We start from the raw sequence: 27,929 nt of genomic DNA, 5'->3' as shown, positions 1-27,929 counted from the left end.
ACTTCAAATAAAGCCTGTATTATGGCTAAATTAGCAGATTAATTGGAGAGCTGTATGTTTCAGTATGATTTGGGGAAAGCAGTCTTTTTTCCTTAATAGTTCTTTCTGAATGCGGTCATCGATTCTATTTTCTATTTTGTCAATGGGCTCTTGCACATTTCAGATTGCTTGGATCTCATTTAATAGTCTGGGTCAGAGACTCCATTGGTCTGGAAGTCGGGTTTTGATTTGCTTAATCCCACCAAGCTAGAGAGAAAATATCTGATGGCTCCAAAGTGGTGATGACAATAAGATTACTAACATGCTCACAAGTTCAAAAGAAGATAAAATTGGAATTTTCTTTTAGTTCATTTACTTTAAGAGCAATTCGGATGAATAAATGACTTCTAAATATGCCTTCTAGAAGTTTTTTGGTTTTGTTTGTTTGAGAATTCTACACAGTGAATCCTGCCTGAGTACAAATTCTGAAAACGCTTTCTAGAGAAGAATAGAAAGAAGATATTTTCAGCTCTAAGTTGACCTCCGTTCTGGAACAAAACATCAAAAACAATAATACCTCAAAGACAAAAGAAACATCAGCTTTCACTGGTGATTTCCATGTCTGCTATTGTGCTTATTATCTAACAGAACTAATTTTGTTTTAGCCTCTGAGAGGAGATAATATATAGCCTCAAACACATAATAACTGACCCTAAATCTGAATGTGTTCCGTACCCAGAGCAGCTGCTACCCTTTTGGCTATCTTGGAGACGGACGTATTTGGAAGTTTTTCTTTGAAATTCTCATGTTAACAATAACAATTTATAAACATGGTGCTTCAGATCCTGATTATAAGAGCATGCAATTATTCAAGTTGCATATAAATAGTTCGACTTGCAAAAATCCATTCATAGCCCTTATCCTACTTCCTCTTTGACCAATGGGGGTCAACTGGATATTGGCCAAGATGTAAGGGTGGTCTGTGATTAGACAACCAAAACTCTCTCTGGGAGACGTTGACTCAGACACACTGTTTTCTGTTGTTGTCAGCCATCAAATAGCTGTTGGTATCTTTTAACATGATAATTATAAATGAAGGACAGAGTTGTATACAGACCTAGTTATTTCCCAAAGACCTGTTCTCTGGCAGCTAGCATGGTGAATTTTAAAGTACTTTTTTCTGAAGAGAAACATTCCTTTCCTATGTCATTTACTGAATGATTAAAAAGTATTCATCATGGGTGAGAGTTATGAGAGGAGCATACAATTGCATATACTGAGTAGATAGTTGAAGCCAAACATGGCAGCGTGGAAGTGGGAAAAAGATCCAAGGCCTCTAAATCATAAAACTGTGAATCTGTCTGCTTTGGGGTCCCTTATCCCCCACTTCCTCCTTTCTTCCTGTTTTCCACTTCCTGCCTTATTTCATTTCCTTTTTCTTCTTCTTTTATAGAGCTAAAGGTTTTGGCCTGCCTTTTAATATTTACTCAGGATGTTTTTCTGGATGTGAAATTACTGGGTCAAAGGAAAAACATCAACTTCTAAACATTTCTCGTAATCAGTTTTTACTAACCTGGCTGGTAGCATTTGTGTTAATGAGCAGTTGCATTCATACAGGAATCTTTGTTATATGGAAACAATATTAATAACAAAACAATTATTGAGAATTGTTAGGGATCTAACATGGTTTAGGCATTGTGGTAGCACAAAGAGTCTGAGAGGAATTGTGATTCTAGAAAGTTCTGAATCAAGAGAAGAGAATGGGACACAGAAAAAATTCGGAAAGTGCAATGTTGACTTACTTGCTCAGTCTTGTAACTCTGAAGATACAGGAATGTTCCTATGCTTGATGGAAGTGGAGTTCTAGTTAGCCATTCAATTATTATTAAAGTATAAAATTGAGCATAGCTAAGTGGGAAATCTTCATATCTGTATTTTCCCAGTAGGCAGTCATTAACCCTGATATTAACTCTATATCCCAGTGAACAGAGCACTCCAGGCTGAATTTTTCAGCTTTGCCCCACTTTTCCTCTGGAGCTTTTCTGACAGGAAGGAAGTTCTCAAACCTTCCACTCCCAGCTTTTGCCAAAGCTTTTTTGTCTACTCCCAGTCTTCCTTGCAAGAACACTGAATATTGCTCTTCTATAAATGTTGCCTCCTTTCTCCCTTTCCAGCCTCTGCTTCACTATTTTTCTAATTATTTTCAACATGAAGACATTATATAATCAGGCACCACCACACGTAATAAAATATCATCTTTGCTATGGATATGAAAAAACGAAAACAAAAACAGGACCAATCTGTAAAGGTTGGAATCATCTTGGAAAACTTAAGGAGAATCATGAGTCTGTCTAGATTAGCATCTGGTAACAGAGACAACTCTTAAGAACAACTAAACAATCAAAAGCAATGAGAATGAAAGCAAATTGAGGGGGGGTTATTAAAGGAGTGCTGCCAGTTTAGCAGCTTGAGTGTTCTGCCTTTTGTCTCAAGACTAAGGAGCTGAAATTAAATGGCATGCACTTTGTATCTATAGTGAAACTATAGATTTATCGATAATAAAGTGTTGATTCATTCAAATTCACTTTAAATCCATGCACAATTTGGTTAATATGTACACAAAGTGTAATAAGCAGTGTAGTCAAAATGTTGAAAAAGGCCAGTTTAACATTCAGACAAATTTTAATTTCTCAAGGGTCAGAGTTCTCCTTTTTAAAAAATATAGCATGCAAAGTGCTGAGCCTGATTTTGAGATTTTCACAGTATAGTAATCTCAAATAAATATACAGAGTATGTAGTATTTTCATCTTGGCCACTGATAGTTCAAACAGATTTTTAAATTACTTTGCCTTTATTTTTTTTTTTAAGATTTTTTTATTTATTGATTTGACAGAGAGAGATCACAAGTAGACAGAGAGGCAGGCAGAGAGAGAGAGGGAAGCAGGCTCCCTGCCGAGCAGAGAGCCCGATGCGGGACTCGATCCCAGGACCCTGAGACCATGACCTGAGCCGAAGGCAGCGGCTTAACCCACTGAGCCACCCAGGCGCCCCACTTTGCCTTTATTTTTAATGTAAATTTTACTTTAGAGAATATTTGTTTTAAAAACAATTTGAAGTTGGAATTTTTGTTTGCTTCCAACATTTTTGGTCAGTTTCTTGGAAGTTTAATTTACATACAATAACATTTACCAATTGCAAGCCTGTAAGTTGATGATTTTTTAACAAACATACACAGTTGTATAACTACCACAATTATGATACAAAGCATATTTATCATCTCAAAAACTTTCCTTATGACTTTTTTTCGTCAGTCTTCTTGAGCTTCTTAACACCCCCTCAGTGACCACTAATTTGCTTTCCATCATTATAGTTTTGTGTTTTCTAGGATTTTATGTAAATGGAATCATATGGTATGGGATCTTTTATGATTGAATTCCTTTGGTGAGCATCATGATTTTAATGTTTATGCGTGCTGTGGTGTGAATCAGTAGTGTACTCCTGTTGCATGAAAATGTGAAAAGTAAGACTACAGAAAAAGGTAAAAAAAAACCCAAAAGGCCCAAAAAGCATTCTTTCTAATGACAATAAATATTTTGGAACAGCTATCCTAAGGAGTCCCAAAGAGTTAACTTCTAGTTCTACTTGTGACTAAATCATTGACCGAGAAATGAGCTCATTGGTATGGCAAGGAAATAACCAGAAAATTAATTGAGCCTAAATAAATTCATCTTAACTTCTAGTACTTCTCCAACATAGACATGTTGACTTTTTGGCACTGAATTAATTTGAAAAAATCTCTAGTGCTTCCGGTATGTGTATGTTTTGCTTCTAAAGTAGTTAAACAGCTTTTAAGAAATTATTTCCTTGGGTGCCTGGGTGGCTCAGTGGGTTAAAGCCTCTGCCTTCGGCTCAGGTCATGATCTCAGGGTCCTGGGATCGAGTCCCGCACCGGGCTCTCTGCTCAGCAGGGAGCCTGCCTCCTCCTGTCTCTGCCTGCCTCTCTGCCTACTTGTGATCTGTCTATCAAATAATAAAAAAAAAAATCTTAAAAAGAAAAAAAAAAGAAATTATTTCCTTGAACTGAATGAAGATGTTCTTCCTGGGTATAATAACATAAACTTCATTCACCTTTTTCATTGTTTATCCTGCTGTTCTTGTCAATTAGCAGAGACATCTGTGCCTACCTACCCTGTATTTTCCCTGATAGTATAGTCCTTCTTTGCTGCTCATGGCTTAACTTGCAGTGACGATTTATGCCTGGACTTTATAGAGAATGAAATTGTGAGTAAAGGTGCACAAACACTATTAAAACAAAAACAAAAAATAAAAAGTTCTTACAATGACGAAAAAATAGACAAGCTTTATGTGCGTAGCACCCTTTTACTCTCCTTTCTTAAGCTTAGCGACCCAGGCTGCTATACTTCAATTCTTGTTCCATGTTGTAGAGTATGAGAAGTAAATATTTAGGCTTTTTTTTTTTTGAATGTGTGGTGTGGTTTTTATTGAGAAACATATTTTACAAAGAAAGGTTCATAGATGATATAAATGTGTTGATTAAAGAATAATAGTAGAACAAATACTATATTCTTACTACCCAGCTTCAGCATAGAACATTAGAATTCCTTTGTGTATCTCAATCCTATGATATACCCTTGTTTTAATTAGCGATTAGGGATGCATGTATATTCCTAAACAATACACTGGATTTTACTCTCTTGGCCCTTTATATCTCTTTATATCTCTTGGCCCTTATCATTAAGATGGATGAATCTCACCATTATTGAGCAGAGAATAAAAATTACATCACAAAAAGGTAATCACTATGTGATTCTTCTTATATAGTGGACCAAAAAATATTTAGTTTTGTTTCATATTGCTCAGGCTATTATAAAATCCAGTTCCTCTCAGTGAGAAAAAAATGTGCTACTAAAAAGCCAATGGATAAATTTAAAATGGAATTATATATTCAAATATATCAAAAGAAGATAGGAAATGGGGGAACAGAGAAAGGAAAAAACAGGGGGACAAACAGACGTAATTCCAAACAAATAATAAAATGGCAGACCTAATTCTAAACATATCAGTTTATTACATTAAATATTAATGGAGTAAATGTTCAAAACTCAGATGTAATCAGAATCGTTAAAACTGAAAAACCCCAGGGTGCCTGGGTGGCTCAGTGTGTTAAGTGTCTGTCTTTGGCTCACTCAGGTCATGACCCAGGGTCCTGGGATCAAGCTCCATGTTGGGCTCCCTCCTCAGTGGGGAGCATGCTTCTCCCTCTCAATCTGTGCCCCACTTGTGCTTGCTCTCTCTAGTGCTCTCTCGCTCTCTCTCAAATAAATAAAACCGTAAAAAAATAAAACCTGAAAAACCCTATATAGTGAAAATAAATGGTTGGAAAAATTATATGCCATACAAGTATTAAGTGTATGAAGGCTATAGAAGCCATATTAATATCTGAAAAAAGATGAGTTTTAAGACAAAGAGTATTACCAAGAGAGAATTAGGAACAATTCATAATGATAAAAATGTCAGTTCATCAGGAAGACATACAGTCATAAACATGTATGTGCCAAATAAGAAAACTTTAAAAATACATGAAGTAGAAATTGACAAAATTAAATGGAGAAGCAGACAATTTTATAATTACAATTGAAGAGTTTAATGTCATTGGCCTGTAATGGATGAAACAACTACACAAAAATCTTGTAAGGACACAGATTTTAACAATAGTGTTAAACACTTTGATCTAATTGGTATTTATAGAGTATAGATTTATGGAGTATAGATCTAATGGGTATTTATAGGTATTTATGAAATTCTGTAACTACAGAATACACACTTTTTAAAGTACATGGCATATTTACTAAATATTTCCATTCTTTACCTGCACTGCTATGTCATAGGTTAAGCCACCACCATTTCTTGACTTGACTCTTAAGACACTCTTCTCATGATTCACCTAGTTCCCACTCTTGCATCTCCTATAATTCTCAACAGAGCACCCAGGGAGTTCCTTTAAAAACTTTGATCAAATCTTCTCTCTCTTGGACTTACAATCCTCCAAGTTCTTACTTAGTGAACATTTCCTATGAAGGAGTAATTCATTTGTAGTGTAGGAAGGGACCAGCGAGCTCTCAGAAGACATGTAATTATACAAAATGAACCACTTAGTTGAACTCAAGACCTTGAAGCCACCTTCTAAAATGACCTGTTTTATGTGTATGGATAGCAATGTGGGGTTATGTGAGGTAACCAGTAGAATAGCTTTTTCTGCTGTCTCTTTTGGGATTTTGGATTGGATGGGGTGATGGGAGTGGGTGTTTTATTACTACCGTTGAAAGCAGCTCCAAACTCTGAAACAATACATTGAAAAGCCCATTTTTTTTCTTGGCTGCTTCCAAGTTAGAGAATGTGGGTGGAAGTTGATTTTCCATTTTCACTTGGTGCCAAATTCCTCTGGGTTTGATTTGATCAAAATTACGGGTAACTAACTTCAGTTGAGTGATAAGAAGCTTAGCTGAGGAGAAAGGAGAAAAAGGAAGGTTAGAGGTACCATTGACTTAGTGTGTTTTGTTTTTGTTTTGTGGCAAATGTAGATGTCAAAAAATTTACTTGACTAAATGCTTTATTTTTGGTGTTCTTAGTGTTGTTGGTGGTTTTATTAGATTCACTTACACCTCTGGGATCTTGTGAGAAGTTGTTGGCTCCAGTTTACTTCTTTGCAGCATAAGTTCAAGGGTGATAGGTCATTATGTCATACAGCAGAAGACATTTTGGTCAAATCATTTACTTTTTATGTAAATGTAATGCATTCAGAACAGTGCATGCAGGGACATTCATTGTCCAGGAGATGCCATTGTAGGAGATGGAAATAATAATTTAAAAAAAAGTTAGTGAATTGATTGCAGTAATGGCCCCAGTTTTTTCACTACTTCTTATAAATTTGCCCTTTGGTAGTGCCTTCCCATAATGAATCATATGACTTATTTTGATCAATGGGATAGGCTCCAACTAGAAGCTAACAATGACTACAAACACATGAATGACTTAGATGGGCAGAATTGCAGAGCTGACCCCCAGAATAAATTGTTGATCTGTAGAACTGTGCATGATGATAAATAGATGGTTCAGCCTCTAACCTTGGGGGTCATTTGTAATGTAGCAAAAACTAGCTATTACACTAAGGCAATGATAACTGATCCATTCTAAGTACAGGAAAAGAAAACAAGATCCAGAGAATGCTTTATCTCCTATTGTAAACCATCAGATTAGTAACCATTCTGTAAATTGGAAACCAGAATTATCTCTAGGAACATTTCAAGTGCTTGAGTATTATTGTACATTCTTCTGTAGGAGAGTTCAGTAAACACTTCTTTACTGACTGTGTTTGATACAGAGGAACTGGGGTAGTTTCAAGGTTTTGCTAAAGTGCCTTGTTCTTTTAAAGTTTAATGAAAGGCTATTTACCATGAGGCTCTTTCCATTATTGTCTCATTCTTCTATGTCTTATTTTCCATAAAAGTATTAAAAAGACTCCATAGGAGGGGCACCTGGGTGGCTCTGTTGGTTAAGTGTCTGCCTTTGGCTTAGTTCATGATCTTGGGGTCCTGGGTTCAAGCCCTGTGGTGGGGGGGCTCCCTGCTCTGCAGGGAGTCTGCTTTTCCCTTTCCCTCTGCCCTTCTGCTCATGCTCTTCCCTGACCAAATAAATGAATAAAATATTTTAAAAGAAGACTCCCTAGGAGACCTTGCTCCAGATTACAGAGATGGCCTTTACTGAGAAGGAAAGATATGTTGAATTATAACTTACTGTAATATTTACAAAGGACTGTCATGCTACCAGCCTGGCACCCAATAACAAGGAATCCACAAAAGGGAAATAATATTTCTGAGGAATAATTTCCATGAGCCACAAGTAGTTATTTTGTTTTTTTTTTCCCAGTAGAATAAAATAAAAAGCTATAAAAGTGTTTTAAAACTCATCTAATGAAGTCACACCCAAGAGAGCTACTGTAGGCATGAGATACTGTACATAGCACATTTTACCCAGTGCACAGATCATCCAGAAATGACAGGTGTTCTTCATTAACCCAAAACACAGAGTCTAGAATATCAAAATCATAGAAGGCACTGCCATCTAAAACACAGAACTGAATGTATGTGGGCTCATGAGAACTTTCATCCAGATCTGCATACACTGACTGGATAAAAGTCATATGTGTGAGGAAATACATTACTTATTCAGTCCAGCAACTGTCTGGATGATGACTAATAAACAGGAAATCGTGCGACTATCTTATAGTCACCCTTTCTGTGGAAAGATTCTTAAAATCCAAACTTCTGTGTTCAAAAGTTTCAATTTTCAGGTATACCAAAATGACCCAGATCACTTCTATCCTCACAAGGATATGCTGCAAAAAAAGTTGTTAGGATTCATTGGGCTCATACCAATCACTTAGATGCTTTTCTCAGCCTCATGTGGGAAGGGAATGATAGACCTTCAGGAGCAACGCCCCTTACGCTGTCCTTTAACACTGAGCGTTTCATTTTAATCTCCATTACTCTGCAGGTGAGTTTTGTTTTTCCAAACAATTTCTCAGTTTTTTGATTTGTTTCTTTGCTTTTTGCTGTTGTTTTGGCAATGCAGAATAGAGAGAATGGACCAAAGAAAATGAGCCACAATGGAGCTTATCCTTGTTTGCTTGCTGGGTCAGTTCTAAAGCTTGCTTAGTTTTGTATGTATGGAAAGGTTGGAAAGAAGGACACAAGACAAAGTTGTGGGTAGTCTAAAGAACTGGAGAGAATTTGGGGGCATTTGTGCATGTTGAAAAGATGCAAAGTACTTCTGTGAGAAACTTGCTTGGCAGAGGGTTCAGGAATTAAGGGGAGAACAAAGTATTTTTTGAAAAGTGTCACTGTGTTTTATAAGTTGGATATTTTAAAAATTTCTTTGGGAGATGCAAGGGCATTTGGGATTCCTTTTTATTTACATGAAATTTTGCCTCTTTGAAAATTACTTTACACAGTGACTAAGATACCTAATATAATAAGGGTAGTTTTTGAGATGCAACAAATAGGAAGTGACTTTAATTCTCTCTTCACAACAACTATTTTTAACCCATTTCTGCTGATTTTCATGTTACCATATTAATGACCCTTTAGGCTGATTCCATAGATTCCTACTCACTTTAAGTTATTAAAAAGTCTAGGCCAATTTTAGTCATGCTTAACATTGCCAATCTTATATCTGCTTTATGGTTAATTTCTCCCTTTTCTTTTGACATTTAGCTCCCAAAGAAAAGGAGGATTAATGAGGAGGAAAAAAGAGTTGTATCATATTCCAGCAGGAAACAGATACCATACACAAAGCAGGATAACTAAAAGAGAGTTTATTCAGAAGCGATATTTACAAAGGTGGATTTAGGGAAACCCAAAAGGTTAATGTAGTACCTTAGGTCTTTGTGTTACCTAAGCCCTCACTATACCTAGAGGGACAAAGTTTCAGGTTTAGGTATTGTGGTATGGAAGGAAAGAGTCCTATAAAGTTGGCCAGTTTAAGAGTAATGACTTGTATAGCAGTGTCCTGTGTGAATAAACAGCTTGTTGAACCTTACAGAAAGGGAGGCCTGACCTTACTTTTCTGTCTTCCTCTGATCTCCTGCTAAAGTGCCCAATTGATCAAACCCACTGGAAGTCAGGTGCAACCGATGACTACATCAACTGACTATTGATGTAGTTCATTCAGTCAAGTATCCTAGTCAGAAAAAAGAATGAAAATGGTTTTGAAAAAAGGATCTTGACAAGCAAAACACACACACACACAAGATAGATAGATAGATAGATAAAGATATCGATCACCCATCAACATCTGCTTTTGTCCTTCATCTAAGTGAAAAAGTCCTATCTCCAGCACAGTAAAAGCAAAAGGTTCTCCCCCTACCAAAACTGCCATCAACAAAGTCTTAATCCCAGCTGAAAGCCAAATCTTAGTTTCTGATAGCATCTTTCATAAAAGGAAGTATGAGGGGAAAAAAAAAAAAGAAGAGAAAGAAAACAGTCAAGTAAGGCAACAGGTGTGAAGTCTATGCCTCTGTACCTGGTTGTGAAGTCTAAGATGATCATTGTTGCCAACTTCCACCATCCATTCTATGTTCCTCTTGTCTTCTACCAGCCCCTCACCTAGTGGGTGGTTCATTCATTGTTAGTGCTTGGTTGTCTTGTTTTTATTGAATTTCTGAGTTTTTTTTCATTGAACAGGTAAGGGAGTAATAAGAGGAAGCCAGTTAAATTCTTTGAGTCCTAAACATAGCCGTTCTTGCCTTCATTACAGACTGACACCCTGATTTCTCTCAGTTAGTGAGATCAAACTCTAGCCATTAACTGATCGTTCACCTTCATAAAGAGTCCCAAATGGCCAGATGTTCTCAGTTGTAAATATTTTGGGAATATGACTGTTTTCTGGTAATAGCCCCTTGGGTACAAGCAGCTCCAAGTCTACCAAACCTCTGTGGATTAAGACACTTTGGTTACAACTTTTTTCTTATAGTTCATTGCAGTAGTTCACCTCCTTTACCTTGCCAAGCACCTTCACTATTCTGAGAGGTCATTATTCTCATTGATATCAGTGAACCTAATGCATGGTAGCATCTTTCTCTGCCATTTCTAGTCTTCCGAGGATAGCTACCACAGTGTGCTTCAAAGATATGGATGCATCTCACAAATATGTTTCCTAATGCTTAATCTCATTTCCAGGCTCACCTAGATGTTATGGTTGGGAGTAGCTGAACAAGTTGCCCATAAAAGGGGTCCTTCCTCACCAGTGGTCTTACAGTGGTATTAGAGACTTGACAAGGTGATGCTATAACTTTATACATTACAATCAGACCTGACTTTGTTCTCAGTCATATCTGCCCTTTGACTGCCAGGGATGATGAACTCTTTTAAAGTCATCGCAGAAGCTTTCTGGTTCTACTCATATATTCTTGATTGTGTGTTAATAGTTTTTAATTTCTCCTTATCCCTGCTAAACACACCCAGTGGTGCCTTAAGTGGAAGATAGGTGACCCTATAATCTGTTGTCACGGAGAGCACATGCCACAGCCATTAGTTTTTCTTACACTCTTTCATCTCTTTGCATTTAATCTCATGTTGTATTAGTAATAATTGAATAATTGGGAAGCTTCCCTGGCAATCAAGATCTTGGGCAAGTTACTGTAATAATTGTTTAATCCCGCTATGTTCTGAGGTGTCAACTTGGTCAGTGACATTTTCATATATCTGGGGGTTGGTGGCTAAATTGCTAAAATCAGATTTCTATTTTTAAAGAATTTAATAAAAAACAAAAAGTGAAAAATTGACCTGATTGCAAGATCTTTTTCCTTATTTACTCTGAGTTAGTTGATTGCAGCAAAGGGACCAAATAACTTTAGAATTAACATTTATAAATTATCTGGAAATTTTGAAGAGGTTGGTCCTATGAAAATAAGCTAAATGCCAGCACAGAAGCACTCTTACACGTTAAGAGTCACTAACAGCTCACTTCCAAGGCAGACATGAATCACAAGACAATGTAGTCAATGTCTTAGATGTGACTTCCATAGACAAATATGGGGCTCCTTTTAAGGACTCTTACAATAAGGTCACCTGGAGGTGAATGTCAGGAGGAAGCTTATTGCTTTCCAGAGTAATGAAAATAGAAACTCAAATTCCAGATGTTTCTGGAAAGCCAGATAATGATCACAGATTTTTTGCATCCAAAAGTGTTGTTCAGCCTCTGGTTTTGTGCTTTGCTTATAAAAAAGACATCCATGTGTTCAAACATACAACTTTAGCAATTGGTCCCAGATCAAAAGGAAATGTTTTCATTAGCATGTGTTCTCATTGAAGGCAAAGAATTGGCTATCACCTTCATGCTATGAGAATTCTCAAGGCGCCTAGAATTTCATCAGGAATATAATGGGTTTTCAATAAATAATTATAGTTGATAAGGATGGCAGGCTGAACAGAAAGATAGTTCTTAGATTTGCGCTTGAGGACCCCTGGATCATCTAAGCCGCTGCGCTGACTCCTTGTGTCTTCTGTATTATGTGCTCCTGGTGCTCAGGTTGCTGGGAGGATCATTCATCTCTATGCTGAAAAGCAACTGCTTTCAAGTCACTTTCAAGTCCTTAGCACCAATTTAGTTCATAATTATGTCTGTAATCCCATGAAAGCCTAATAATGCCCAGGCATCCTTCTATCTACTTCCTTCCGATTAAATCTTATTGAATTCACATACCTCTACAGTTCCTACTGTCTATGGCTCATCCTCATAGTCAAGCATTTCCATTTTCTTGCCCACTTAGCATTTTCAGTTTGATCTTATACTTCCCGTTATAAATCCTCTAACCCATTAGATGGGCCATAGTGGAGATAGTTTACAACCTTGGCCTTTATATCCTGCTACAGCTTTTATTATCCATTTGATTTCAATTTAGCAACATGTTCGTTGAATTCCTTGGTCACGTCTTGACTTCTCTTAGATTTGGGTCTGTGACTCTTCACTCCTCCTCTACTTTCTTTATCTTAACATTTCTCAGACTACCATTTACTAGCCATATATCTTGGGAAAGGAAACTGCTCTGTATAGCCTCATCAGTAAAATGAGGACAATGATACCATCTATTTCATAGAGTTGTTTTGAGGATTAAATGAGTCAATATACGTAAAAATCATAGGAAGTTGCTTGTTATAGAGTGTTATATATCAACTGTATGTAAAAATATTTAAAACTTATAAATTAGCATATGCCTATATATACTATATATACTAGTATGTATATATATATACACACACATGTATATATATATATACACATGTATGTGTGTTTGTGTGTTTATCTGTCTATCCATCTCTTAATTAGCTCCCTCCTTGAATATGCATATTTTTCCCATTCTTTTTCTTCTTTGCGTTTTAGTTTGGGAAGTTTCTCCTAACACATCTTCAAGCTCACTGATTCTTTTCTTCCATTTCTTGGACATAAATATTCTAGAGATGAGTCCATTAAAGATATTTTTCATTTTAGTTACAGTGTTTTCAATTTCTAGCATTTACTTTTGGTTCTTTCTTTGAGTTACCATCTCTCTACTTACATTTCCCATCTGGTCTTGCATGGTGTTTACTTCTTTCATTAAAACCTTTGACATATTAATTATAGTCATCTTAAATTCCCTTCTTGTCTGATAACACCACAATTTTTGTCATATCTGAGTCTCTATCTGATACTTCCTTTGTGTTTTTAAATTGTGTTTTTATTTGCCATTTATCTCTTTTGCAATTTTTTACTGGAAGTGGGACATGATTTATCAGAGAACAGAAATTGGGGTCAATAGTTCTTTTTTTTTTTTTTTTAAAGATTTTATTTATTTATTTGACAGAGATCACAAGTAGGCAGACAGGCAGGCAGAGAAAGAGAGAGGAGAAAACAGGCTTCCTGCTAAGCAGAGAAGCCCGATGTGGGGCTCGCATGACCTGAGCTGAAGGCAGGGGCTTTAACCCACTGAGCCACCCAGGCATCCCGAGGTCAATAGTTCTTTAATGTGAGCTTTGATGTTGATCTAGCTAGGAACTGGGCTGTTTAATTTTGTTGTAGCTATAGGTGTCCAAGTCTTCAAATTACTCTGGTACCCTAGTTTTTTATTTTTCTTGTTTTCTTTGGGCTTCTCTAATAACTCCTCCTTGACAGGAGGTGATGTCTTGCTGCTCTTTTAGCCATAAGTCCATTGTTATTACACTGGAGCCCCAATGATATGGTGTAAAAATATTGGAGGGCACGGAAGTACTCTGGTTTTTAATCTTGGGATTCAGTCTTAGCCTTTCAGTGGGCCTGTGTCCCTGTGCTATGACCTTCAGAAGCTTTTCTTGTCTCTCCCTCTACCTTAGAAGAGAAAGGAAGGCTAGTGGGGGCTGAAATTGACTTACTGCACTTGCCTCAAGTGGGATAAGGCTCTGGTAGAGTTTTTTCCCCCCTGCATCATAGTCCTTGGTTATGGAGAATGCTGTGGAGCTTTTTCAAATATGAGATTACTTTCCCCCTCCTCCTGCTAGAAACATAAGGAATTTTTTTGGCTCTTCACTATGAGACCCTGGTGGCATTCTTAGATATAAAACCCATGAAAATGTGGGGGGTCCCCTAAGACTGTGGCCTCCAAGAGTCTCTCATTCTCACACTAGGTTCTCATTCTCAGTCTCTAATTATTTGGCAAAATTACCATTAAGATGTTCCTACCAGTTTATGGCTCCTACAACTTTAGCTCCAGGTAAGCAGATCTTGGGGATGATATTCTATATCCTCTTGTCTCTCCAGATTTCAGGGTGGCAGTTTGCCCTGTGACCCCAGTTATCTGATGGGTCCATTGATTTTCACATTGTTAACTGTCTTCTAATTGTAAGGATGGGAGTGACAACTAATTAGATTTTTATGTATCAGAGGCTGATAAGTGAGAATCCCACGTCAACAGAGCTTTGAAGGCTCACTCCCTTCCCTTGACCTCAGCTTTGTGTTTTAGTACTTTGGGATCCCTCTTCAATGGTAATATCATAGTCAGTTCAACATAGGTCTACTTGTGTTTTTTTCCACAGTAAATATTTACTGAATGTCTACTGTGTGCCAGGCACTGTTCTAGGTTATGGAGACAGTGTGAACAACAAGCAGGGGAAATCATCTATTTTTCTCTTTAGCCAGAATTAATTCCTATGTAATTCTGTTCTTACTAGCTGCTTCAGGGTAAGATCATGCCACACTGTCATGAGAATATATCATTTGTTCCTACCATCTCCCTCCACCATGGGATTTCCTTTCTTGTATTCTTTACATCCTACCCAGACTTTGTGGCTCAATTCAAAACCTACATTCTCCAAAGAGCCATAACTTTTCTATTTATAGTGACTTTTTTCTCCTTTGGATTCATACCATTTTGTATTTATTTATAGCATATCAGTGAAGGTAAGAGAGGGATGTCTGTTGAGAACTTAATAATATAAAACTTTTTATTGGGAGTTACCTCTAAATATATCTATATTGGTGTTCACATAATTTTATTTTTTTAGTTTTCATTTTTAAAAACTTATTTATTTGAGGGGGGGGAAGAGAATGAGTGCAACTAGGGAGAGGATAAGAGGGAGAGAGAGAGAGCAGGAGAGAGAATCCTGACCAGACTCCCCGCTGAGCATGGAGCCCAACTCAGGGCTCAGTCCCACAACCCTGATATCATGACCTGACCTGAAACCAAGAGTCAGATGCTCAACTGACTAGGCCACCTAGGTGACCCTGGCTTTCACATAAATCATTAGGAAGCAAAATCCTGGTTGTCTTGTTCTTGTTCATTTATCAGTTGAGGCCTTTCATTAGTGCAGAGGACACAGAGGAGTGCACTGAGGAATTCAGTCACATCCATTACTATAACCTGTAAAGACCAAAGGCAAGAGCAAAGACTTGGTCTAGTAGGTCCTATGCTGTATGTTGATGGCTGTAAAAATGGGTGTGGCCAATTTCTGAGGCACACTTGATTCCTCCACAAGCATGAGACTTTCAGTTTTCTTTGAGGGCGTGCACTTTTTCAGAAATTGAGAGCTGTACTTATTAAATCTTTTCATACATTCCCAGTCGTTTGGCATATATAATAAACACTTGATGGTAAAGCTATCAGAGGCTATCTGAAAGTATGGGTTGTGTTGCAGTCAGTCGTTTCATTTGTAAGACAATTTATGCATCTGCACTAGACTCTCCCTTGTTAAAAATAACTGCATGTTTCACAGGCATTTCTATAAATATATCCAATTTTATAATGCTTCCTGTAAATAACCAATGTGTTTTCTGCACTATCAACCATGGAGACACATATGTGTCCTATACCATTGGCTTGAATTTGCCAAGAAATGTTCTTGATGAATGTGTGGAATGCTTTTTCCAGAGTCAAACATCTGGTTTTGGCACCAATTTTTAGGCCAGCCTCATGTTCAGCACAAAAATGGAATGTACTGGATTTGCTTGGGTAGAAGTTGCTCACGCAACCCACATTTCCAAATGCCAAGGCAATTGCAAAATTCATTTAAGTTGATTTTAGGTGTGACAGGGAATCAAGAACAATACTTCTTGCTTGCCCTAGATTTTTGCTAGTGTCACCATCCCCTATTCATTGTATTACAAGTTTCTATGTTACAAGGGAAGACCTGACTTACCAGCACTATTAAATAAGGGGCAACCAGCAATTTCCACATCAACAACCAGGAGAACACCTGCAGATTTCAACAACTGTAGCAGCAATAAAGCTTTTGTTATTATTAACCTATGTTCAGATACAAAAATAGAAAAGACAGCCATTTGGGGTTTAGGCTTAACTGTACTATATAATAGACAACTGTTCAGTTAAATCCTAACATTATAAACCCTTTGGCATTTACTATATTATAGTGCTGATCTGTGAGTCTTTGGAGGAGACTCTAACATTTCCTAGAGCTCCTGTCATATCCATAGGTGTCACCTTTACTTTTTTCAACAAATATTTATTGAAGGTCATGTGTCAGTCACTATGGTAGATGCTAAGGATACAGCCATGAACAGAATAAAGTCCTACAAAAATTGAGCAGGAGCAGGTAGAGACAATAAAAAATAAATGAACAGATAAATATGTAATAAGTAATGTGAATTGAAATACAGTGAGAGGATAGTGACAGATGGGGTGACATCTGAGCACACACCTGAATCAAGGGAGGGAGTGAGCCAGTTGTGTAAATGAGGTAGTGGGGTCTTCTGGAGACCTGGGAGAAGTGTGGTCCGGCTGGAGAAAGGAGGAGTGCAAGGCAAATACTCTGAGGCACAAGCTTGTCCCACCTGTTCCACCAGCCTTCTCCACCTGGAGAGCAGTGTGGCTGAAGCAGAGTGGGAAGAGTCAAAGGTGGTAGTAAGTGGTGCTGAGACTCTTGTAGATCAAAGTAAGGACTTGGATTGTTCTTATGTCTGTTGGGACAATACCGGGGGCTACATCCCCAGAGCCTAGGCTGGTACATGTTAGTTGAATGATAATAATCAGAAAAAGATGGAAACACGATTACACCTTGTCTTTGATTCAGCAATCAATAAGGAGTTCAGCAGGACAAAGTGAACAAGACTGTGCTATCTCATTTTTGCCCTACATCCTCTGCGTCTATTTTTAAATATGTTTTTGATTTTCCCTGCTTTCAGTGATGTTCGGAGTCTGAATAATCACATTAAATTCTTTCATCAGCTGCAACAGTGGGACAAGAATTCATGTGCATCACTCTGGCTGACTTGCTACGGAAGAGAGTGGATGGTGTTGCAATGTGTGCCTTGACGCTGGCTTGTGGATTGAGCTCATTATTCCTTGTCATTCTCTAGGACACAGCAGAAGCTTTCCGGAGTCAAAGAGGGAACAGGTTTTGTGATTTCCCCTTGCCCAAATCAGAGTGTTTGCCTGTGCCATTCATGTAAAAAAAGTGTTCTTAAGTTTTCATTCCATCCTGGGTCTCTAAGACTGAGCAGGCAGCCAAAATATATCCTGAACTTCCTACCCAACATTGAGGGGAAAAAACAGTGGCTTAGAAGTTAGACCAATGGGGCTGTATTTCTGAGTCTTGGCTCTAGTGTGTGGAGAGAGAGTTAAGTGTGGGGCTCTGTAGTTATATAACGCCACTTACCACTTCTGTGATTTTGGGACACTGGCTTACTCTTTCTGGGCTCAGTTTCCCCATTGATGGAACAATGAAAGATAAAAGTTTTTCTTTATAGAATTGATGTAATTATTAATGAGTTAATGCTACATGTATAAAGTGCTTATAGTAAGCACAAAATAATGGTTATGTCTATAATTATATTCACTGTGTACCTATAATTCACTGTGGCCCTCATTTGACAATTAGGGATTATTGATCCCTACCTTACAGTATTAATAACAGAAACAAAGGAGATAAGATATGTGAAACACCTAGCATAGTACCTGACAAATAATGGTGATGGTACTACTGAAATTGTTATTATTTGATGTGATTTCCAAGAGATTAATATAATATTCAGGACCAAGGTTCTTGTGGTTCCTTCATATACAACAGGAAAGCTTTTCTGATTTCCGCTTTTGAATATGATTACTGAATTCAATACCCCACACCATACTCAAGTGTTTCCCTTCAATAACATTGAAATGGTAGACCCTAAAATAGTTAAAATGTATTTTTTGCAATTTAAAGATATCAGATTCAGTAAATAAGAACCGAAGGTATTACCTCCCAGAGTTGGTCATACATAGGGTTGGAGGCGTTCAGCATTTTTGAACTCTCTAGCTCAAGGAAGTTGTCAGGGATGCAGGATCCTTTTGCCCTTGACTCACATATTTGCTAGATTTGCTCTCAGATTGGCTATCCCATGGTTGGAAGAGGTGTCACATCTAAGGCCTAGCAGTGGCCAGAAGGGAGCTGGGAATATATCTCAGAAGTCTCCACAGACTTCCTTTTACAATTCATTTTTGGGAATAAGGTCATATACCCTCTTACAAACTCATAAATAGCAAGAAGAAAGGGCCCACCTTGACTAATTTATACCAGCTAGGATTTACCTCTGGAGTTGGGATAGGGTCATTTTTAACTTGTCCCAGAGGGAAGTGGTAGACCCCAGAACAAAATCAGGGCTCTGCCCTTAAAGAAGAAAGAATAGAATGCAGTGTTGACATAGTCATCTGCTATAAATGATCAACTAACATTGTAACACTACGTGCCCTATCCTCTAAAATGAACTCATGATAAGATCTATTTTTATGAGCTCAAAACACTGACTGACTGCCTAGACTGTAGCAATACTCCTGTCTCTCAACCCACACTATTACATAAGAGATGGTTCCATAGCTTTGGACATTTTCAAAGCAACCCTGTCTTTTTACATACCCAGAGATAACCAGAAGTTGCAAAGTCTCTCCCATGAACATTTCAAGAGTTCAGGGTCAGAGACTTTCCTATTGTCAGTTGAGTTGGATTGTGCCCTCAAACCAAGTTTTCACATTCCAGGATACCAATGGAATGTGGGATGGCCAATGTAGAAGGGAGAATTTGTTCTCAATCCTGTCCTTTTTGCATTTGTAGTAATACTGTTAGTACTTTAAGAGGACAGGGAAATGCTAGCTTTGCTCCTTTTTTATTGAATACAGCCTGCCATAAACTCATTTTATTTTCTTCATAGCTGTATTTGATTTTCATCTGTGTCGTTGCCTCAAATAAATGTCTGGTAGGACCAGCTGGGGAGGATTCAATATCAACAGGAATCACTTTCTAAACAAGTAACTGAATGTGAAGATCAATGAGAAAAGGTTAAAAACTAAATAGGGAATTCTTTTTTGCTGAGTTCAAGTTGTACCGTCAGCATTAACCATGTATGGGTTACAAGGACGTATTTAGCAAGGGAGTGACCAGGAAAAGAGCAAGCGAGAGAGAGCACGTCTAGTTGAAATTTACACTGTAGAATCTTTTATAAAAGTTGTTAAGATACTGAGGAAAGCCTTAAATAAGTGGGTTTTAATACTTAACACTTAAGTGGAAGTTATTAATACCTAATACTTGCTTACGTGGACTTAATTTCTGTAAATGGAAGAACTCATTTTTCCTTATCTAATATAATCTTCTTTCAGCTATCAACATTTTAGTGCCTTTTAAATATCCATTATTCATTACCAGATGCAATTATCCTTTCTCTCTTATCTCCAACCTTTCTACAGTTTTGGATTTATTCATTCCCTTCTTGAACTTTTCTCCCCTCTTGGTAAGTACGTTCAAACTAAAAATGTCAGTTCTGCATTCTAAATGGCGTGCTGGAGCCACTGGCCACTGGAAGTCAGTAGAGGGTTAAAAATAAAAAGTAATTTCTGATTTACGTATGTGCATAAGTAATGTGAGTCTACCATTATGCCCATGGTCATAAGGGACAGACTTACAGAGATATAGGCAGCTAGACTGGGGTTTCGTTGGGCTCAGTTCAAAGAGAAACAACTGGGTTATGTCACCAGGCTAAAGACACAAGAAGGATGAAGAGAGTAGATGATCCAAAGGAACTAGGGGGTAATCAGTACAGTAGAGAACTCTCCCCATGCAACACAAATCAGAGCTAGAAAAATACATGGGAGAGCTATGGTCATAGTCCAGTTTTCAAAATAATTACTTGTAAGAGCCAAAGCTAGTCTGGTGTTTGGAAGAAAGAAATTATTTTATCCTAGTCCAGGGGTGTTCTTTCTCTTTACAAAACTGGCAGCTCAGATGAGTAGGAAAGTTCTGAAGGAAAGTCCTATGCCTGGGAAACATAAAGGGAAAGGGAACCAGGCATAGGGATTGTGTCACTTGGCTCACGTGAGACTGGTCTCTTATTTTACTCTTCCTGTCTTTCTTGAGGATGATTCTTTTTCTGTCCCCCGATTTGTCTCATGTTCCCTCTCCCATGAGGAAGGCCTTCCATTGTCCTTTCTCTTTATTAAGTTTATTCACTTTTCTGATTCCAAATCTGTATATCTTGTCCTAGCCACATACCCAAGTTCCAGCTCTGCCTTCTAAACCACTGGTCAGATATCTTCACTGAGCTATAACGTCGCCAGCATCACCAGCAAGACGAACTCTCCTTTTTCATCAAAGCCAAACTTTCTGATCCTCTATTTTGTTGTTGTTTTGTTATTGTGTTATTGTTATCATCTTCTCAGTCACCGTGTCTTGAAACCTTGCTAATCTTGGAATATACCTTTATCCTCACTCTTCATGCAAGATTCTGCTGGATCCTAGACATTCTAACTTTCTCACCTCTCTCCTATCCATTTCCTCCTCCAGTCCCATAGCTGTTACCCTTGTTCAGACCCTTACTTCTCACATAGTCTATTATTCCAGCTTCCAGGTTGCTTTCCTTTCCATTTGGTCCTATATAGCACTGCCATATTAAATCTCCTAAAGTATATTTTTGATCCTTTCCACTACCGCGCAGAAATCTTCACTGTTTCTCCATCACTACTGTTGATACTCTAGTCCAGGCCATCATCAGTTCCTCACTTGGATTACTGTAAGAGACCTTTTATAGGTTATGTCATCTCCAGTTACTTTGACTCTAGTCAAGTTGGTAACCTGTGACCAGAGTGATTGTTTCTAGAATCAAGTATGAACTCATTATTTCCTCGTTATGAGTCTCTCTTTCTTTAACATAGTCTCTCAAGATTTAGTCCCTATTTTTATCTCTGATCTCACCTCTTGCTATCAGTTGCGAATCCTTCCACTCCTCCAGCCCTCTTAGGTTACAGAACAAAGAAGTAACTAATAGCAGATGTTTCCTCTTACCAGACAGGGCAGCTCTTGTAAGTAGGCACTGGTTTACTCTTTAGCAATTGGCTCGAAGCCACTGTGTAAACAAAGCCTGATGCTTTGTTTCCATGATGTCAGAAATCATGTTGGTTAAAAATGAAAAATTCAGTCAATCATTTGGAGGTATCCCAAATATCCAGATGTTTGGCCTCTTGTAGACAAAAGAGCCAGGTGATTTGAAGAGAAATTTTCACTTTTCCAGTTAGAATATGTTACGGTGTCTAGAAGTTATCTAAGGGGAAAACATGCCCAAGTGACTTTCTTGAGAAAATGAGTTCCAGGTGGAATTAAAAACACCAGCATGCTAAGGAAGAGTGAGGACTGTGGTTATTGCACTTGTAAGACTCGAAGGACAATAAAACCATCTGAATTGTTATCAACTTTTGTTAACAATAATCTGCCTTCTTATTGGTTGATGCTCCCAGTCCTACCTGCGGCGATGGCTTCCATGTCAAGAGCCTCCCCAGATATTCTGGCATGTTTTAGGCATGAGCCCACATATATTGCTCTAAAATGATCTGAGTGTTTTTGAGTAAAAACAGTTTAGTTACCTGTAAGGATTTGCATTACATTAGGGCTGTTGTGACGGAAGCTCACATTTCTGGATCTGTACTTCGTGGGCAAGACAACCCAAAGAGTTGAAGATTGGCCCGATGGCAAAATTAATAATATTGGTTTTGAGTCACCTGAAGAAGAAAAATAAACAATGATTTAACTTACCTGTCAAATTAATAGTAAAGCAGGAAGATGTGGTTCAACTACCCTGAGTGCTACAGGGAAGAGGTTTAAGAATTGTAGCAAGAGCATTCATTCATCCAGTACAAGAAACACCAAGAAGTTAAATGTGAACAACCCCAAGAAGAACCAATGAAAATAGTTTAGAATTTGGGTCTGAGTCTGCTAAAGATGACGTTTATTTAAAATTTAAGTGTTCAGTCTATTAACTGAAACCCTTTCACATACTACAGATACTTGTTCATTATTTAACTTTAGGCAAATATACCCTGTTTTTAAGATTTTGTTTGTTTATGAGAGAGAGAGAGAGAGCACACACACAAGCAGGGGGAGGCAGTGGGACAAGCAGACTCTGTGCTGAGCAGGCAGCCTGACAGAGGGCTCAATCTCATGACCCTGAGGTCATGACCTGAGCCAAAATCAAGAGTCAGAGCTTAACGAACTGAGCCACCTAGGAAAACTGGTTGAGCGAAATTATCTTGTGTGTTCCTTGCACCAGTTGGGTTTGTAATAACATAAGTCGTATGTGTTCTGGCTTTCCCCTGGCCAGTAACAGGTGCCTGACTCCAAGGACCTTCTGATATTCCTTCAGCTCTGCAGTGTCTGATGATGGTGGAGAATCGGCAGATCTGTCTGATCTATGTTTAGGAAAGAGCTAGGCATCATGGAAACAGAACCCTTGTTTTTAAAAACCTCACAGACCTTGGTCTTGAATAATTTTATAAGTTCTAAGAAACAATATGTGGTTCTGTTTCTATGAGGCACATGAGTGTCTCTTTATTATTATAGAGGGAAGACAAAAGTTGATGACTTCCTGTGGGTATAAGTTATTCCTCGGGAATCAGGATATAACTCTGAGTCATGTTAATTTCCATAGATATATACATCCTGTCCACTCACTCACATGCATCAGAGTAATTAAGGTTTTGAGTGGAAAACTCTTTACCACATGGGATGCAAATATGCTGAGGCCAACTATATGGAATACACACTCTGACATTTGGTTGTGATTAGCCCCAACTAGTATACAATAAAAATATATTCAAAAGAACGAGGGTGCGTGCTGAGCAGAAGGCTGATAGTTCTTTAAAGTTCTGTTCTATTATTAAATTTCTTCTGCTTTCATATTAAACTTCAATTAAATAGTCTCATTGGTTCATTGGAGTAGATTTCCATTCAAAATGAACATTTGTCAACAGATGCATTTATAAACAGCTGTGGTTTTCTTTGGGTATATACAGCATCATTATCCAGACCATCTGGCCATTCTCCTGATGGTGTTTCTTATTTGAGCTTTCACTCTGACATAATAATTTATTGTCTTTAATCTGCTCAATTTCTTCAGAGAGAACTCTTCCTTCTCTCACACCTCAAATGGAACAACCACCAAAAAAGTAAACTGACAAATTAAAAAGGTTACAGGAAGTGAATAAACCTTTCTAAAGGTCACTGCACGACCTAGCTCTTCTTTTCTTCTCTTTTTTTGTTATAAAGCAGCTTGATTAGAGAGAAAGGTCAATTTAAAAACAGAGCAATGCTACATTAATATTTTTAAGAGAAATTGTTTCCAAATATAAACATTTTCTGGGATTTCTTTGGTTGATTTATTTTTTCTTTAACTTTGGAAACTTTGGCACTTCTCACATGATTGAGAAACAACAGCTTTATTTTTCCAGGCCTTTTACTAGCCCTTGCTTTTCATTTCTTTCTTTCTTCTTCTTTTTTTTTTTTTTAATTTTTAAGTTTGAGTACAGTTGAAAAATAATGGTACATTAGTTTCAGGTGTACCACACAATGATTTGAAGTTTATGTGTTAGGCTGTGCTCACCACAAATGTAGCTGCCATCTGTCAGCATAACAAACTATTACAGCATCATTGACTATATTTATTATGCTGTGTCTTTTATTCCCATGATGTATTCATTCCATTACTGGAAGCCTGTATCTCCCTCTCCCCTTCACCTGTTTTGCCCCGGCCCTGACCCATTTCCACTCTGGCAACCATCAGTTTGTTCTGTGTATTTACAGATCTGATTCCACATTTTATTTTTCTCACCACCATGTTTTGGTCAGACTGGTATAATGATGGAAAAAAAGGAGAAAAAAATGTGTTTGCTTTAAAAGCCCCATCCATGCACAGCAGAGAAAACAAAAAGTAGGTACCTTTTTCATGTTCAAATATAAGAAGTAAATTTTTAAAAAACAGAAGAGTTGAAGGAAGAGGTATTTTATATTAATGTGAGTCAATATATAACAAACATACTTGGAGTCAAAGAAAAATGTGGAAAAATTTTTACATCCTTAATAATTATCTTATGGATATATAAATTATTAAATTTTATTAAAGTCATAGATGAACATTTTATGCAAATTATATTGGAAAACAAGGTGTTGAATAGGAGATAAAAACTCATTATTTTCAAGGTGAGGTCTGTGTCTATCAATGACCTAGAAAACACAAGATGTCTTGACTATTATAAAATGCAAATAAGAACATTTGTCCTCTATGTCAGTGAAAAAGGTTTTGAATTAGAAAAAAATGGCAAAAGCTTATTTAAAAGGATAAGTTATTTTTTAAATTGATAATATGGAAGAAATAGAAAAAAACAGAACATATTTAAAGGTAAATAAACTTTGTGTTTATGATATATGCATTCAAATAACCAAATGCTTTCTTGGTTGTTATTCCTAGGTTACTTAAATATGTGTGTTCTTTTTTTTTTTTTTTTTTAAAGATTTTATTTATTTATTTGACAGAGAGAGATCACAAGTAGACGGAGAGGCAGGCAGAGAGAGAGAGAGAGGGAAGCAGGCTTCTTGCTGAGCAGAGAGCCCGATGTGGGACTTGATCCCAGGACCCTGAGATCATGACCTGAGCCGAAGGCAGCGGCTTAACCCACTGAGCCACCCAGGCGCCCCAAATATGTGTGTTCTTAAATTAGGTATTAAATAAATACTTTAGGAGGCAAAGATAATGTCATCAGAAATGAATAGGGGAGTGCCGAACTTCTTGGTAGCTCTTTCAGAGCTTCCTGAGAGTAATTTAAATGTTGGAAAATTCGAGCACTTTCTTGTGAATAATATGTTGTATAAGAGATAAGACAATGATTACCAATGGCTGCTAAAATCACAAAAAGAGAGACAACCAGACATTACATATGTCATAATGGAGCACACCACCACCTATGAAGTAGTCTTGCCTAAAAGGAAATTACACCTGAGGGGCGCCTGGGTGGCTCAGTGGGTTAAAGCTTCTGCCTTTGGCTGAGGTCATGATCCCAGGGTCCTGGGATCAAGCTCTGAATCGAGCTCCGCATCAGGCTCTCTGCTCAGCATCGAGGCTGATTCCCTTCCTCTCTCTCTCCCTGCCTCTCTGTTTGCTTGTGATCTTTGTCTGTCAAATAAATAAATAAAATCTTAAAAAAAAAAAGGAAATTACATCTGACACTGATGAAACCACTTCATCTATTTAACATTTTACAGGAAGTAGAGGAAAGAGACACATGTAAAATGACACCCATGAGGATGCAATCAGCAAAATGTAGACAATGGGAAATTACAGGACAAAATTTAGCCTCTTCAACAAAAAGTTGAAAGGAAAAAAAAATAGGTTGAAGAAGTACCCATAGATTATATGTGACTTAGGGGAACTCTCAATCATGATATATGGACTTTATTTGGATTCAGAAGCCAAAAGAAACTATAATAAAATGATAAGATAATTTGGGTATATAAGACTATTAGGGAATTTTAATTTTATTAAATGCCATAATGATATTGTGATTATATTTTTAAAAAAGAGCCCATATCTTTTAGAGATGTGTACTGAATTATTTAGATATAAAATAATATGGTATCTAGAATATTATTTAAAATTATTTGAGGTGGGGGCTAAGTGAATAGGGAAGAAATAAAAACAAGATTGGTCAAAAGCTGATAATTGGTGAAGGCAGAAAATGGGTTCAGTATATACCATTCTGTCTTTTTACATATGGAAGACATTTTTCTTCACAATAAAATATTTTATGCAAAAGAACAACTTGTCATATAAGTGAAATACTATTACATGCTTTTCAACAGCATAAAATAATATAATAATATACAGCTATCCAAACAACATTACAGTGTAATTTGAAAGATCTTATAGGAACAGAATTGCATCCTTTCCTTAGAAAACCAGTGCATGACTTGCTGGAATGAAACTACTTTGAAATAATGACAAATTCAAAAAATGTAAAAAATAAAATTGTTTTGTTGTTATTGATATAAAAGAATCAATCGAAAGTTAACAAAAGATAAAGTGATACAGAGCCAGTAGTAATTTAATTATCTTCTATTCAGACAGTAGATTTTGAATGGAAGAACAGTTTTTTCACTCCCGAGGGATATAAGTCCACACATCACTGAATTATTCTCTTCAGGTAAGGGTCTCGTGATATAAAAGGAAATCATGAGCTAAAAAAATGACCTGCAATCTTTTCAGGTCTCCAGGATGTTTCCATCTAGACTGTGATATTGTGATTTATAGTAAGAAATATATAGGAGGTCTTGTTCCTGTTTCTGGCATAGGAGCTCCTCAAACCTTTGACATCATATTCTAAGTGGTGAGAGTAATCAAGTTGTCTTTTGCTATGGTAATAAGGTGGGTTTTGGGAAGCACCTGGGGATTGGGGCAGGTTGAGAGGAGGAAAAAACCAAATGATCAGATGGTTGGAACTCCTAGTCTTACCCCAACCTCCCTCCTGGGTGGAAAGGAAGGTTGGAGGGTTGAGTTGTCACCAGTGGTAGATGATTGAATCAAACATGCCTATGTCATGGTGCCTCCATAAAAACCTAAAAGGACTAGGTTCAGAGAGCTTCTGGGTTAGTGAACCTGTGGAGATTTGGGAAGAGTTGGTTCATCTGAAGGGGACATGCACTCTCCTTGCCCTTTCTCCATCCTTGCCCTGTCCATCTCTTTCATCTGGCTGTTCCTCACTTATGGCCTTTTATAATCAACCAGTAATCTAGTGAGTAATCTGGTTTCCTGAGTTCTGTCAGCCACTCTAGTGAATTAACTGAACTCAAAGAAGAACCTCTAATTTATAACCAGTCAGTCAGAGGTACAAGTGAGAGCCAGGGCTTGTGATTGTCATCTGAAGGGGAGAGCAGTCTTGTGGGACTATCTCCAGGCAGAAAGTATCAGAATTGAGTTGAACCGTAGGACACTCAGCTGGTGCTGGAGAATTTCTTGGTGGTGCCAGAAACCTCTCCCCTCCCCGGAATTGGAGCCAGAAACATTACTCCTTAAGTTTCTTTCCTAACTCCTCTGTTCTATCCAGGGCATCACAATTCTCTTAGTACCTCAGACTTCAAAGAGTGCTGTAATTTTGGATCCTTTCTTTCTTTCCGTTGCAGTCCGTTCACCAGTCCTGATGAATCCTCTGTGTCATTGTGTCATGTCTTGCCCTCTCCCAGCCTTACTACCCAAACCTCACACCTGAGTTCTGCTTAATAGCTGAATCCTCCTTATGCTACTGACAATATAGTCTTCTTAAAATTTAAATTAAAAATTAAATTAAAAATTAAAAATTAATTTCACCATATCGCCCTACAATCCAGAACTTCCAATAGCCCGTTGTTGTTTGATGTCACGCTTTGTATTTTTGCCTGGAAGTCCACATCCTGTCCCCCAATAATGCATAGATATTGCTGCTTTCACCCTCCAGTGAAGGTTTGCTCTATTCCAGCTTTACTGTTTAACCCTCTTCACTCCATTCTCGAAGCCTACCTTATATAATCACTTGTTCGCTAACTGTTGGCTTTGGTCACGGGGGGCGCTGTCATGGGATTTATGGGTTA

The sequence above is a fragment of the Lutra lutra genome, chromosome 15 (assembly GCF_902655055.1).
Source record: "Lutra lutra chromosome 15, mLutLut1.2, whole genome shotgun sequence".
In the NCBI taxonomy this organism is placed as follows: Eukaryota; Metazoa; Chordata; class Mammalia; order Carnivora; family Mustelidae; genus Lutra; species Lutra lutra.
Note: the sequence above shows the minus strand (reverse complement) of the source record.